The sequence below is a fragment of the Culex quinquefasciatus genome, chromosome 2 (genome assembly GCF_015732765.1).
Source record: "Culex quinquefasciatus strain JHB chromosome 2, VPISU_Cqui_1.0_pri_paternal, whole genome shotgun sequence".
In the NCBI taxonomy this organism is placed as follows: Eukaryota; Metazoa; Arthropoda; class Insecta; order Diptera; family Culicidae; genus Culex; species Culex quinquefasciatus.
The window spans coordinates 197597235-197610903 of NC_051862.1; the positions used below are offsets into that span (position 1 = coordinate 197597235).

At 36.1% G+C, this 13669-nt stretch overlaps 1 protein-coding gene across 7 annotated transcripts in view; it reads left to right on the forward strand.

Annotated features, from left to right (window-relative positions):
* Positions 1-419: 419 nt before the first annotated feature.
* The window catches only part of LOC6036441, a 29558-nt gene continuing 16308 nt past the window's right edge, over positions 420-13669 (forward strand). Inside the window, exon 1 of one of the 7 annotated variants that reach the window (XM_038256806.1) lies at positions 420-754. The gene's annotated coding sequence lies outside the window, so the exon portion shown is untranslated. The other 6 variants (XM_038256807.1, XM_038256809.1, XM_038256812.1 and 3 more) reach the window with 6 other exon arrangements.

A 13669-nucleotide genomic window follows, 5' to 3' on the forward strand; every position in this document is an offset into this window, starting at 1 on the left:
TCAACCTAATTTTTCAAATTAAAAAATCTCAGTCGATCAATGAAAAATATAATTATGTTTGATCCAAATTTATTCAATTCGAAATAGTCACAGATTTATATGTATCTACCCTTGACAAAATGTGTTTGATAAACCCCCAGAAAAAAATGCCGAAAAATTCTTGTAACGTTTACTACAGAAAAACACGCTAAAATCAAACTCGTTCGTTCAACCAGAGAATAACATTCACCGTTTGCTCTCCTCTATCACAGATAACAAAGTGTGACCTGCTCGCGACGATCCATCTCAGATGGGCCATCTGAGTCCACACCACAACATTCACGACCGAAACGCCGTGAATCGTGAAACCGCGCGACAATATCGCGCGCAAAACGCGCTACCGATCATCGCTCGCAAGCCTCAACACGCACGACAACCTCCTCCGGTTCAGTTTCTCGTCGGCATTCTGATCGTGTGGATCGCGGTTTTTCCTCGCGAGTTTGCAAACCGTTTCGCCGCCACAACCTCCGTCGTCGGTATCCCGCCGGACTTACCCCCCACCGACGACTGCTCTGGGTGCGTGGGAAAATCGGGCTATTTTTTCATCACCTCCCAGGCCAATCATTGATCAACAACATTCGGCGCTCGAAATAAGTCATTGAGAGTGGAGCAGGGTAAAAAAAAAAACACAATCGATTGGAGATAAAACAAGAAGGGCGCAGCCGGATTCGAACCGTGACCTGTTTCGCGACGATCTTCAATTGGTTGAGTGCTTGTACGTGGTCGTCGTATGGGTTGTGTTCCGTGGAATACCTATGGTTCCAAGTTCTGGTGTGGTGACAATTGACACAGCTAATGATTCCATGAGTGATATAATTTATTTTTATTGTTCAATTTCAATTACTTGCGGGAATCGTTTAGAGAAGATCGCGTTTACTGGTGGGCCGAACAGCATGAAGAAAGTTTCACCAAAGATCAACAGACGAGATAGTTTTTTCTGCTTCAACGTCAACAACAACGGTCAATTCAAATCAAGATTTGAACAAACTGTAGTTACGGTTTTAGTCACTGAAGATTATTGTGGCGCCACTCTAGATCCTTATCTCCAATCAATCAAATTTGACTTCAAAACTCAATCAAACCAATACAATATTCGACAATTTGTCTGTGGTTTCATCCCGAGCGCAACGATAGCAAGGGGTTTTCCTCGCCGGTGATCGTACACAGCAGACGCGAGGATCTTCTTTTACGATTTATGGCGCGCATGTGGCGCGGATTCTCTCTCCTAGCTCGTTGGCTGGGCCGTGTGTTGAAATTACAAATTTTGACTTAGCGAACTCGGTCTTTTCGTTCTTTCGTCTGCGAAACGTGTATTCGCACACTTTCAACGGGGGTTTTAGACGATTGGGGCAAAATGTATACACCAGCGACAGGGCAGATATGTCGGGGCAAATGGCACTCAATTGGGCTTAACGGGATACGTTTAGAAATGACACATCAAAGGGCAACCATAAACTTGTAGTATTTACAACAAAAAAAAAAATAAGTTCATACACCAAAAAATACCAAACTAGACAAACATAGCTCACGCTACCCTACAAGTCTAATGTTCGGCTTCCTCGACATGGGATGCAAATTTCACCCACATGCGAAAAAAAGCTGCTGTTTTGGTTGATGTTTGCGTTATGCTCATTAAGTGGAAAGGCGAAGAAACCTCCTCTCCACCACGCATGACATTGATTAATTGGAACAAATTAATAACCAATTCTGTAGGTTAACGATCCGAGCGCACGGGTCTGGCCTCTGACCTTGCAACAATGTCTAGGATGGGTTTCTTTTTTATTGTGAGAAACATGTGCATCTTTTGTTTGTATTTTTCTTATTTGCATATTTTTATTTATTTTTTGTTAAATCGTCACTTTTTGTAAACCGTAATCTGGGGCTAATCGGGACTACAGTCTGAATAGGGACAACAGTTTTTAGAGCACATAAATCTTTTAAATATGGAAATGGATGTACACATTTTGTAGGTCTGAATCTGTTCTAACCGAAACCAAGCAGAAAAATCAAAATATTGTGCACCAACTTGGTTAAAACGACTGTCCCAAGTCGCCCCATGTGTCCCGATTGACCCCAGTTTACGGTATTTAATAATTTTTACCCTGTTATACATAGGGGAAATTCTCGTATGTTTGGCAGGTTAAGCACTCGCTCCTAACTCAATCCAATTAGCTGATTTTCACTATTTAAACAACAAATTTTGCAAAACTTTTGATAGAAATTTGCTTGCTCACTTCTTATTGAGCTATTTATCGCTCGATTTCAGTTGAAAACGCTTTTAATTAGCTTTAATTGAATGTCAAAGTTCTGACCTGCCAACATTAGAGGCACGCTGGAATTAGATGCTGTTCCCTGCGAAATATTTTTTTAAATTTTTATGTTAGAAAAAATAATTTGAAAATATATAAAAAAACAGACTAGCAATTCTCTGGAATTTTAAACAAATAGTTTTTTTTCAGTAATAAAAAAAAATATGTTTTTTTTTTAAGATAATTCTTTTTAGTTTAATTTGTTAAGTGCCATATGTTTTTTGGACCACTTATTCAAATTGAACAAAGACTTGTCAAATTACATTAATTTTGTATCGATTTGTTTTTTTTTAATCCTACGATACGTTTAATGGATCTTTCTAATAAAACTATATGAAAATTTTTTTTCGGAAGAAAAAGCAACAAATTCTGTAAATCCTCTAAATTAATCGAATCGCCTTGTAGTCTTGGGTTCTAGAGTTTTTTTTTTTAATCTTTGAATGCAACGTTATAATAATAAAAAATTACAAACAGAAATCAGATGAGAAGCTCTCCTCAACCAATCAAGCTTTTATTAGAGATTCGGGCTCAATAAACATCATTTAAACGGAAATAGCGGAACTGTTTTTTGTTATTTCCAATATCTTTTCTATTTATGACTTTGTGAACGGTTTTCTGTATCCAGGTTTTTAAGCGAAGATGGCGTTCGAATGTTGAACGTCCGAAATGTCAAAATCGCGCAGTAGCATGTCATGCCATCACACACTTTTTTCGTAATGTTGGTACCGCTGCGTGATTTTGACATTTCGAGCGTTCGCCATTCGAACGCCATTATTGCTTAAAAAGCTGGATAGAAGACCATTCCCATAAAATGAATTATTTTGAAACTTCTTAGCATAGACAGACGGACGGAACAATTAATCAAAAAACGCATTAGCCCGTTGCAAATATTTTTCATAGTTTATGATCAATTCGTCTGTGATTTTTGTGTATACATAGAGTTATCTAAGCCCGAGCTCACGCACACTAGCACCCCATTTGTTTTGCTGGTGGGTACAAAATTTAACCTCAATCTTTTTCGTGTACGTACACGCAATACATGCGCACGTAGATAACTCTATTGAATTTGACTAAAATCACGGGTATGAATCTTCAAGCAATTTCAATATGGCGACTTGTATCAGAAGAAGGTGAGGCTTTTTCGCTAGTTCTCACTGTTCTGTGTTCTGCGTGCACGTCCGCAAACATCGACCACACACATACTAATACAAAGCGTCACCAAGAGGCAAAAGGTAATTACGAATATTTTTGGCACTTTCGTTAAAAAAATGCGGTTTAGCAAAAACAAATAACAAAACTAACATTTAAGTGTAGTTCGACTGTCAAACTTGTAATTCGTTGCTGATTTGTTCGAAAATTTGTTAAAAATAATAAGTTTTTTTTGCAGCATCCATTTTGGACGGACATTTCTGTTGTCACCTTCTGGTTCCTTGGATTGGCCATGGATAATTTCACAGTGTAATAAACAGGGCAGCTACCACCACGTGGCGCCACTGTTCCGAATTAGAAAATGATACAGATTTTTCAGACGAGTTTCAATCCCGTGCTAAAATGTATGGTTGGATTCAATCTTATTCTGATTCATACTTATCTATAAAAGTAAACCTATTTTAAAGAGATTTGCTATTTCTGTTTAAATCAGTTTATCCCAGAATTTATCTTGAAAATTTATTGTCAATGTTCTTTTTACACAATTTCTCATAAATAAGGACAACCAGTTCCGATGAAATCCCCACTGATTTACCGCACGCCAAGTAGCAAGTGTAGTACTACAATCCGAAAGTAATTCAGGTTAAAATAAACAAACCGCTTTTACGATACGCGGAAACGGCAAAGTGGACAACACACCGAACACGGGTGACGGATGACGCACGCACGGGCGTGGGAATAAAAACCAATAATTAAGCAAAGCAAGTGTCGACACCCTGTTTGGCCTCACCCAACGGACAGCAAAACGATTATGCGTAAAGTAAACAAAACACAGACAGCGTTGCTTTTGCTACAATAATAATCCTCTTGTTAAAAAGAGAGTAATTAGGTTGGTTGCTTTGATTTTTTACCGGCTGGTGATTCACACAATAATGAAAAAAAGCTAAGTGACAAGGACGAGAGAAAATAAATAAAACGAAGTTAGGGCTAAAAAGAGAAATGTGAAAAACGTAAAAAAGAACAAACACAAATTAAATACGTTTCGCAAATGTTGAAGTACAATATTAAAAACAAAATTTAGAACCGTCTTCTGGGTCGAATCGAGACTACAATCTGAATAGGGACAGCAGGTTTTAGATCACTCGAAAGCTTGAAATTCGGCTATCGATGCACTATTTTTGTTAATCTGTGTCAGTTCTGTCCGAAACCAACAGCTGTCCCAATTTGCCCCATGTGTCCCGATTCATCCCAGATGCCGGACCAATGTTTAGTAAAATATGAAAACTGCGATATTGTTTCACTTCGCTAAGAGACGGATAATGAAACTTATTTGAAGATACGAAGTGTTGATGCAACTTTTTTGAGGGGACATGGGAAATTCTCCATGTGCACTGTATCCATTCGCTTTTGACAGCTTTTGGAAAAGTTATAGGTCTGCAACGGTCTTTTTTCAGAAACTCAAATGAATAAAAAAGAAATCAACTTTACCTCAAAATAAAGTGAGACTTTCCAAATTTCAAACTTGATCGCACCATCTAATTGAATTTATCACGCCAAATTGGTGCAATCCAAAGTGCTCTTCTAGCGCTGTGTCTCAAGTGCTCGAATTTGCGCGACGTGATGTTTGGAATTTGCATCCATTCCATCACCGTTTCGACGGGCACAGACGGTGGGACATTCCAGCACGGCCGGGCACCACCAAGTGGAGGCGGTCATATAAAGGTTATGATGGGTGTGAGCCAATACAGTGTACAAGTACAGCGCGAGAATAACGTGATCTTTGTGCAGACCGGTTACTCACTTACTTAGTCAATCGTTAATATCAATTCCATCACCCTTGGGTATTGTGGGTAGTGAAATAATAGAACGATTTTCATTCGGACACAAAGTTGTAGTTGATCAAGAGGTGTTTTGGATGTGAATACTTTTAAAAGAAATTTAAATTATTATTCTGAAAAGAAGCTGTTTAAAATGAAAAAAACATCACACTAAATAAAAATGAACAAAAAAAACTCCGGAAATAATTAATCTCATTCTATCCACGTGCATCTCTCAAGCAGACTCAGATTCTCTGCACTTAAAATATACGCAACAAACCCGTCATGAAGTGCGGCGTTCCGTGCGACATGCCCATCATACGGAATCCGATATTCGTTAAGTGAGCTGTGATTGCCGCCACAGAAAACTGTTCGTTCTTCATCGTCACTCAATTTCTCTCAGGAACGTCGCCCGCCGGCAGTTGCTCTGACGAAACATCAGCAAACCTGCCTCAAACTTCTTGGTTGTGTACCGGTGGACCACATCCTCCTCAGGCCAATATGATGTCTATTGGAATCCCCTCTCACAATTATGACTGAGAGAGTGCTCTGAAATGTGTGCGGCGGCGCTGGGTATTTATAAATTTCTAACTTTAAATGAGGAAAAAATTAGGGTAAGGGGAACGAAATGGGGCTTGCAGAAATGAAATTAATTTTAATTACTGTACTGAAATTATCATTAATATGTTAATTTAGTAACGATTTCAATGTAAAAATACAAATTCTAAGAATATTGAATTGACCATCGTGGCACCCCCTACAGCGTGGTTAAAATTACCTTACCTTTTAAAAATAAAATGCAATGAAATTTTGACCAAGCTTCACTTGATGTTTTAAGTCAAAATTATTTTAAAGTAAGTTTTATTTTAACATTCATTCGCAAACTTTAGATCATTGCAAGAATAAGATGAATTTTTAAGTTTGAAATTTTCTCAAAACAACCAATGTGCCATGGGTTCTAATGTTCATAGAACCTTTTGAAAATGAAAGCGAAGAATATGCTCAAACTATTGAGACATAATAACCAATAGCTTCAAACTAGTTTATCTCTTTTTTTTTTCAGAAAAACGTACCATGTACAAAAATTGTGAAAATAGTCTCGTATTATCTAATTAATCAATCTTTAATAAACATGCATCTCCAGAAAGTAAGCTTTTCTTTCATTTTGTATATTATTTTAAGGAGGAAGCAGGCTTGGTCAAAAAGGTCAAAAACAGATTAAATCAAATAAAGTAAAATCTGGGGGATGTTTAACACTGGTTGCTACGAAACGACGTCCAAAAATAAAAACATTGTTTTGGAGTGTCAAATCAGAGCCTTCATTAAATTTGGTGAATTAAAAACTAACAACAACTAACAAAAAATAACCAGATCATACATACATTTCAAGGACATATCAAAGAATTTCACGGGGTCTTATTCTTCAATATATAAAATTGATTTCGTCAGTTGAAAGGCTCTTATTAATTTTATTAAAAGTTGTTGCCCCCCAAAACATCGGAGAAAAAAATTGTAAAAAAAATTACATTGAACAAAATACTATGAGCAGTTCTCTCAGATTTCGGTCATTCGATATTTTTTAATCCGACTGAATCTTTTTTGGTGCCTTCGGTATGCCCAAAGAAGCCATTTTGCATCATTAGTTTGTCCATATAATTTTCCATACAAATTTGGCAGCTGGCCATACAAAAATGATATATGAAAATTTGAAAATCTGTATCATTTGAAGGAATTTTTTGATCGATTTGGTGTCTTCGGCAAAGTTGTAGGTATGGATATGGACTACACTGGAAACAAATTATACAAAGTAAAACAAATTTTGGTGATTTTTAATTTAACTTTTTGTCACTAAAACTTGATTTGCAAAAAAACACTATTTTTTTATTTTTTTTTATTTTTTGATATGTTTTAGAGGACATAAAATTCCAACTTTTCAGAAATTTCCAGGTTGTGCAAAAAATCTTTGATCGAGTTATATATTTTTGAATCAATACCGATTTTTTCAAAAAATCGAAAAATTAATCGCAAAATTTTTTTAACTTAATTTTTCGATGTAAAATCAAATTTGCAATCAAAAAGAACTTTAGTGAAATTTTGATAAAGTGCACCGTTTTCAAGTTAAATCCATTTTTAGGTGACTTTTTTCAAAATAGTCGCAGCTTTTCATTTTTTTTTAATTAGTGCACATGTTTGCCCACTTTTGAAAAAAATATTTTTGGAAAGCTGAGGAAATTCTCTATATTTTGCACTTTTGAACTTTGTTGATACAACCCTTAGTTGCTGAGATATTGCCATGCAAAGGTTTAAAAACAGGAAAATTGATGTTTTCTAAGTCCCACCCAAACAACACACCATTTTCTAATGTCGATATCTCAGCAACGAATGGTCCGATTTTCAATGTTAAAACATGAAACATTCGTAAAATTTTCCGATCTTTTCGAAAAAAATATTTTCAAACTTTTTAAGCCAAGACTAACATTTCAAAAGGGTCAAACATTCAATATTACGCCTTTTCAAAATGTTAGTCTTGGTTTAAAAAAAGCCAGCCTGCACTTCAAGCAAAACAATGCCAAAGGGCCGTTGTGGGTTTGTAAACAAAGAGTGTGTCCTGCTCACGCTAGAGAATGTTTACATCTGGCATGAAAGGGATACACTCTTTGTTTATAAACCCACAACGGCCCTTTGGCATTGTTTTGCTAGACTTTTATCCCCCATTTAATCAGGGGGAAAACAAATTTGCTGAAAAATAATTTTAATTGAAAAAAACTTATCTAATCTTTATCGAAACAATTTAATCAATTAAATGGTTTTTTTTTCTTACAAAATTTGACCACAGATCGGACATAGGCTTGAAACATACGAAAAAAATATGTTTATTTTTTATATTAAAGCATGTTGTGCTTACAAATATGGAAACTGGCCCGAAATTTGAATTTGACTATTATTATTATTTTGGGTAAGGGACCATATTATTATTTCAGCGTTGTGATGATGATACATACAAAAAATTGAAACAAACATAAATAACACTAATCAAAATGTGTATTTATTTTAATTTTCATGAATCAAAAACGCTTTAATCATAAAATACATCCAAAACCAGTTTGGAAAATAAATTATAGGATTAAAACTAAAAAAAAAATACCTAAATGAGTCAAAAATGACCTTCTCCTACCTTATTCCTATCCTAACATTCGTGTCTGATTGAACTCTCGCCGACGACATCTCGTGTTGGACATGTCGCTCTCGTTCGATCAGTCGATCGCGGTAGTAGCGTTTCATCCCGCCGAGGGAGCGGTTCGGCAGCGAACACTGCAGCTCATCCTGTACGCGCGCGCGCTCCTCCAAGCGAATCGGAAAAGGGGGGACTCTGTGCTCGGACGGACTTGAAGTGTGTGTGCAGACTTGGGGGGACTTGCAACCTTCTTGTCCGGACGTTGACGGGCAGAACGATGTGTGAAAAATTGTAACGGGTTTCGGTTTTTTTTTTGCATTAGAAACTAGACGAAAGTGATTTTGGGGTGTTTCGGTGAAGGAAAAAGAAAGGAAAATTTTACCCTTGAATAAGCACGCGTGAACCACTTGGAAAACCATGGACGTCCAGCCGCGTGACGTCGAAGATCAACAACGTGGTGAACGACTGCTGGCCGGTGGTGAAAAATTGGCACCGTAGCGCGTTGTGTTTCTGGCAATTAAGCCGGATTAGTGTGGTGCGGATGTGAATTAAGTCATACGGAGAGTGAAATTCTGCAGAGTACAGGGCCGTGTCTAGACGCGAGGTCGCGTAGACTTGCCGAACTGTCGATGTACGAACGAATCGATTGCAATAAATCCATCACGATCCAGCTTCAATCTGTGAATTTTAGTGCCACTCACCTTAAGTGCGTAATAAAGACGTCACCAGTCGTAGAGGCTCGCGCGAAAAACACGTCCTAGTGTACAAGCGGGTGTCGTTGCCCGGAAGATCCGCAATGACGACGGAATGATGCGCTAGGACAAGTCCTTCTATTTATAATGTCGTTACCATACAGACGTGAACCAAGCAAAAAAAAAAGGAACCTGCAGACTGCATCACTGCTGCTGAATCTTGGCGGCTTAACGGCGGGTATGATTCAGAGATGAGCTAAGCCTTGTTTATGCGCCGAACGCCGCGCGCTGTCGGTGATCGTGACACATTACACCCAGCAGTAGTCATAGTCGTGCAAACGGAATATTTCGAAAAAAAGAACTTATTTTAAAACCCCCCCAGTCTTACGTGAGCTGCGGTCGAGAGTTTGGGCCGGAAACGTTGACGGGATTCATGCCACATGAAGGTGAATCCATCCACAGATTGCCGGGAGTGAGTCGGAAGAATAACTGAGTACGTTAGTGTTTCAAACTGGGGACAAGTGAAACATTAGAAAACGTAAACGCCATCCTTAAAATTATTCACAAAATTCAAGGAAGCAAATTTCTATTTAAATTCCAAATTTGCTATTTTTTATACTAACAAAGACATAGCTTGTCTTTATAATTAACGGGCAAGGTGCAAAACTGCACGGTCTCGTTTGCTAATTATTGAAAATCGTTGAGTTGTATCGGAACCACAAAAAATGTCACCTTATGAAGAAGTCTGATTTCTTATTTATTTCATGTCATAAAGTCTGATATTTCTTCAAGAAGGTCAAATTTTGTTTTATTCTTTGGCGATTGTTCACGCTCGATACAAAGAGATCAATTTCGAAACTTTTGGTTTCAAAACCTGCAGCACTTATTTTTTGCCACTTAAAACGACTTTTCCGCGAAAAAACGAAAAAAAGGGATCCGTAAATTTCACGAATGATTTTTTCCCATTCAGAATCGAACCATTAGTTCCAGATCTGGATATCTCGAGATATCCACATTTAAAAAAAATAGCGCAAACAAAATCCATCTCCGCTTCTTTATTAAATAATAATTGTAACTATATGCAAAACAAACCCGATCGTTGACTTCTTTGAAAGACCAAATGTGACTGACACTGCCAAATTTTGAATGTGTCGCCAAAATACCGTAATTCTAACGATATCTACTTTTGCTTGATTTGAAAGAACTGTTAACTGGGGTGACATTGATAGGCTGATTTTTTTTGTATTTTTTTTTTGCAAAAATAAAAAGACGGATTGTTTCAAGAAGTACCTCAAAAAGTTAGTTCACTATAATTAGGAACAAATTATTAATAGAAATATTTCTAGAGTTTTTTTTTTAAAGTACCTACAAGCTATTGTGTTTCATATGTGAGCAATGCTCTGAGATTTCGGTCATTCGATCTTTTTTGGTGCCTTCGGTATGCCTAAAGAAGCCATTTTGCATCATTAAATTGTCCATATAATTTTCCATACAAATTTGGCAGCTGTCCATACAAAAATGATATATGGAAATTTGAAAATCTGTATCTTTTGAAGGAATTTTTTGATCGATTTGGTGTCTTGGGGAAAGTTGTAGGTATGGATATGGACTACACTGAAAAAATGATACAAGGTAAACAAATTGGTGATTTTTAATTTAACTTTTTGTCATTAAAACTTGATTTGCAAAAAAACACTATTTTTAATTTTTTGATATGTTTTAGGGGACATAAAATGCCAACTTTTCAGAAATTTCCAGGTTGTGCAAAAAATCTTTGACCAAGTTATGAATTTTCGAATCAACACAAATTTTTCCAAAAATCGAAATGTTGGTCCCAAAAATTTTTCAACTTTATTTTTCGATGTAAAATCAAATTTGCAATCAAAAAGTACCATAGTGAAATTTTCATAAAGTGCACCGTTTTCAAGTTATAGCCATTTTTAGGTAACTTTTTGAGGTTCTATCCCATTCCCCAGAATTCCATTCCCCAGAATGCCAATCCCCAGAATGACCCATTCCCCAGAAATATTTAGAACCTTGAAAATCATGTTATGTTACCCATTTGGTATAATGCCATTTAGCATAGCACTATTTGGCATAAAATAATTTGGCATAATGGCGCATAATGGTCAATTGACATAGAGCAATTCCAGCTCAAATCAGGAATTTTTCTGGTACTTTTGTACCCGACCCTCTCCGATTTCAATGAAACTTTTTAGACATGTTATCCTAGGCCTATATAAGCCATTTTTGTGTATATGGAGCCAATTGCACTCGATAATGACATTTGAGAAGGGTGTAAGGGTTTTAAATATTTTTGTATTTTGTAAATTAAATATTGCTGTATCTCGAAACCGTTGCATCGTATCAAAAAGTGGTCAAGGACAAGCTTGTAGGAAATTTGACGGGCTTTCCGAAAAAAATACACTGAAAGAAAAATACACGCCATTTCTATGAGAGTTTTTGATTTTTAAGTTTAAAAGTGAAATTTTAAGGTGATGTCGCGATTTTTTTTCGCTCAAAATTTTTGTGGAAATAGCCTTAGATGTATCAAAAAGACTCACGAAAAATGCAGGATGGTATATCTCTCCTAAAAAAATACAAAAATCATTTACTAAACCTGTTTTTTTGAAAAGTGGTCTAAACGTCAAAATTTTCAAAAACCCATAGTGGGAATCGATTCCCCAGACAATTTTACATAAAAGTCTCCATATTGACCATTGTCCTATGTCCAATCCTTGGGATGATACAGCGATTTTAAAAATAAAAATGTTGAAAAAATGGGTTTTTTGGTGGTTTTTGGCAATTTCTATATGACAGACTTGTTTTTTCAGTCTCGAAAATATTTTTACCGGAAAGCTCGTCCGATTTCCCATAAGTTTGCCTTGGACAGCATTTGAATTGGATGTATGGGCTTACAGATATAAGCATAATTACATTGCTCTTAACTACAAATAGTATATTTTTTCAGTGTGGTAGAAACCTGGATAGTAAATGAGCTTACGTAAATATTAGAAAGAGTCAAATTGAAAAGCTGTAAAAGGCAAACTTATGGGAAATCGGACGAGCTTTCCGGTAAAAATATTTTCGAGACTGAAAAAACAAGTCTGTCATATAGAAATTGCCAAAAACCACCAAAAAACCCATTTTTTCAACATTTTTATTTTTAAAATCGCTGTATCATCCCAAGGATTGGACATAGGACAATGGTCAATATGGAGACTTTTATGTAAAATTGTCTGGAGAATCGATTCCCACTATGGGTTTTTGAAAATTTTGACGTTTAGACCACTTTTCAAAAAAACAGGTTTAGTAAATGATTTTTGTATGTTTTAGGAGAGATATACCATCCTGCATTTTTCGTGAGTCTTTTTGATACATCTAAGGCTATTTCCACAAAAATTTTGAGCGAAAAAAAATCGTGACATCACCTTAAAATTTCACTTTTAAACTTAAAAATCAAAAAATCTCATAGAAATGGCGTGTATTTTTCTTTCAGTGTATTTTTTTCGGAAAGCCCGTCAAATTTCCTACAAGTTTGTCCTTGACCACTTTTTGATACGATGCAACGGTTTCGAGATACAGCAATATTTAATTTACAAAATACAAAAATATTTAAAACCCTTACACCCTTCTCAAATGTCATTATCGAGTGCAATTGGCTCCATATACACAAAAATGGCTTATATAGGCCTAGGATAACATGTCTAAACATGTCATTGAAATCGGAGAGGGTCGGGTACAAAAGTACCAGAAAAATTCCTGATTTGAGCTGGAATTGCTCCATAGTGAATTAAATTTTCAGCAATAATTCAATATTAAATCGCTTTAAAGAAGGCTTCTTGTGATAACTGCTGACACTAATTGATATTTTTTTCATTCTTTAAGAAGGGAAATCTTACCAGGGATAACTGCTAAAGGAAAATTCAACTTGTGTCAGCATGCTGAAGTTATCACAAGTCAAGGGAGTTTTCCCTTCTTTAAAGAAGGCAAAATTCAACTTTAAAGCGAAATTTCAACTTTTGCCCGCAGTTAGACAGTCAAGAGAGTTTTCCCTTCTGTAAAAAAGGGATAATTCTACTTCAAAGGGAAATTCAACCTTTGGCAACAGTACTGCCAGACCATAGAGTTTTCCCTTCTTTAAAGAAGTCAAAATTCAACTTTAAAGGTGAAATCAAACTTTTTTCAGCAGTACTGTCAGATATCAGAGTTTTCCCTTCCTTTAAGAAAAAAAAACTCAACTTAAAAAAAAACACTTAATTTTAAAACTCTCAAAGTGTCATGTTTTTCTCAATCAAGATGAGTTCGAATTGGGAAACGGACTGCATCATCGGATTTTTTGGACAATTTTACGCTGAGAACAATTTCAATTAGTTTTTTATATTACATAAGTTTAACAAGTATGTTTGAAATCGAATTCAAAAATATTTATGAGGTTTGTAGGAATTTTTTGTTTGTAAATAAGGAAAATCATGCTAAAAATGGGAT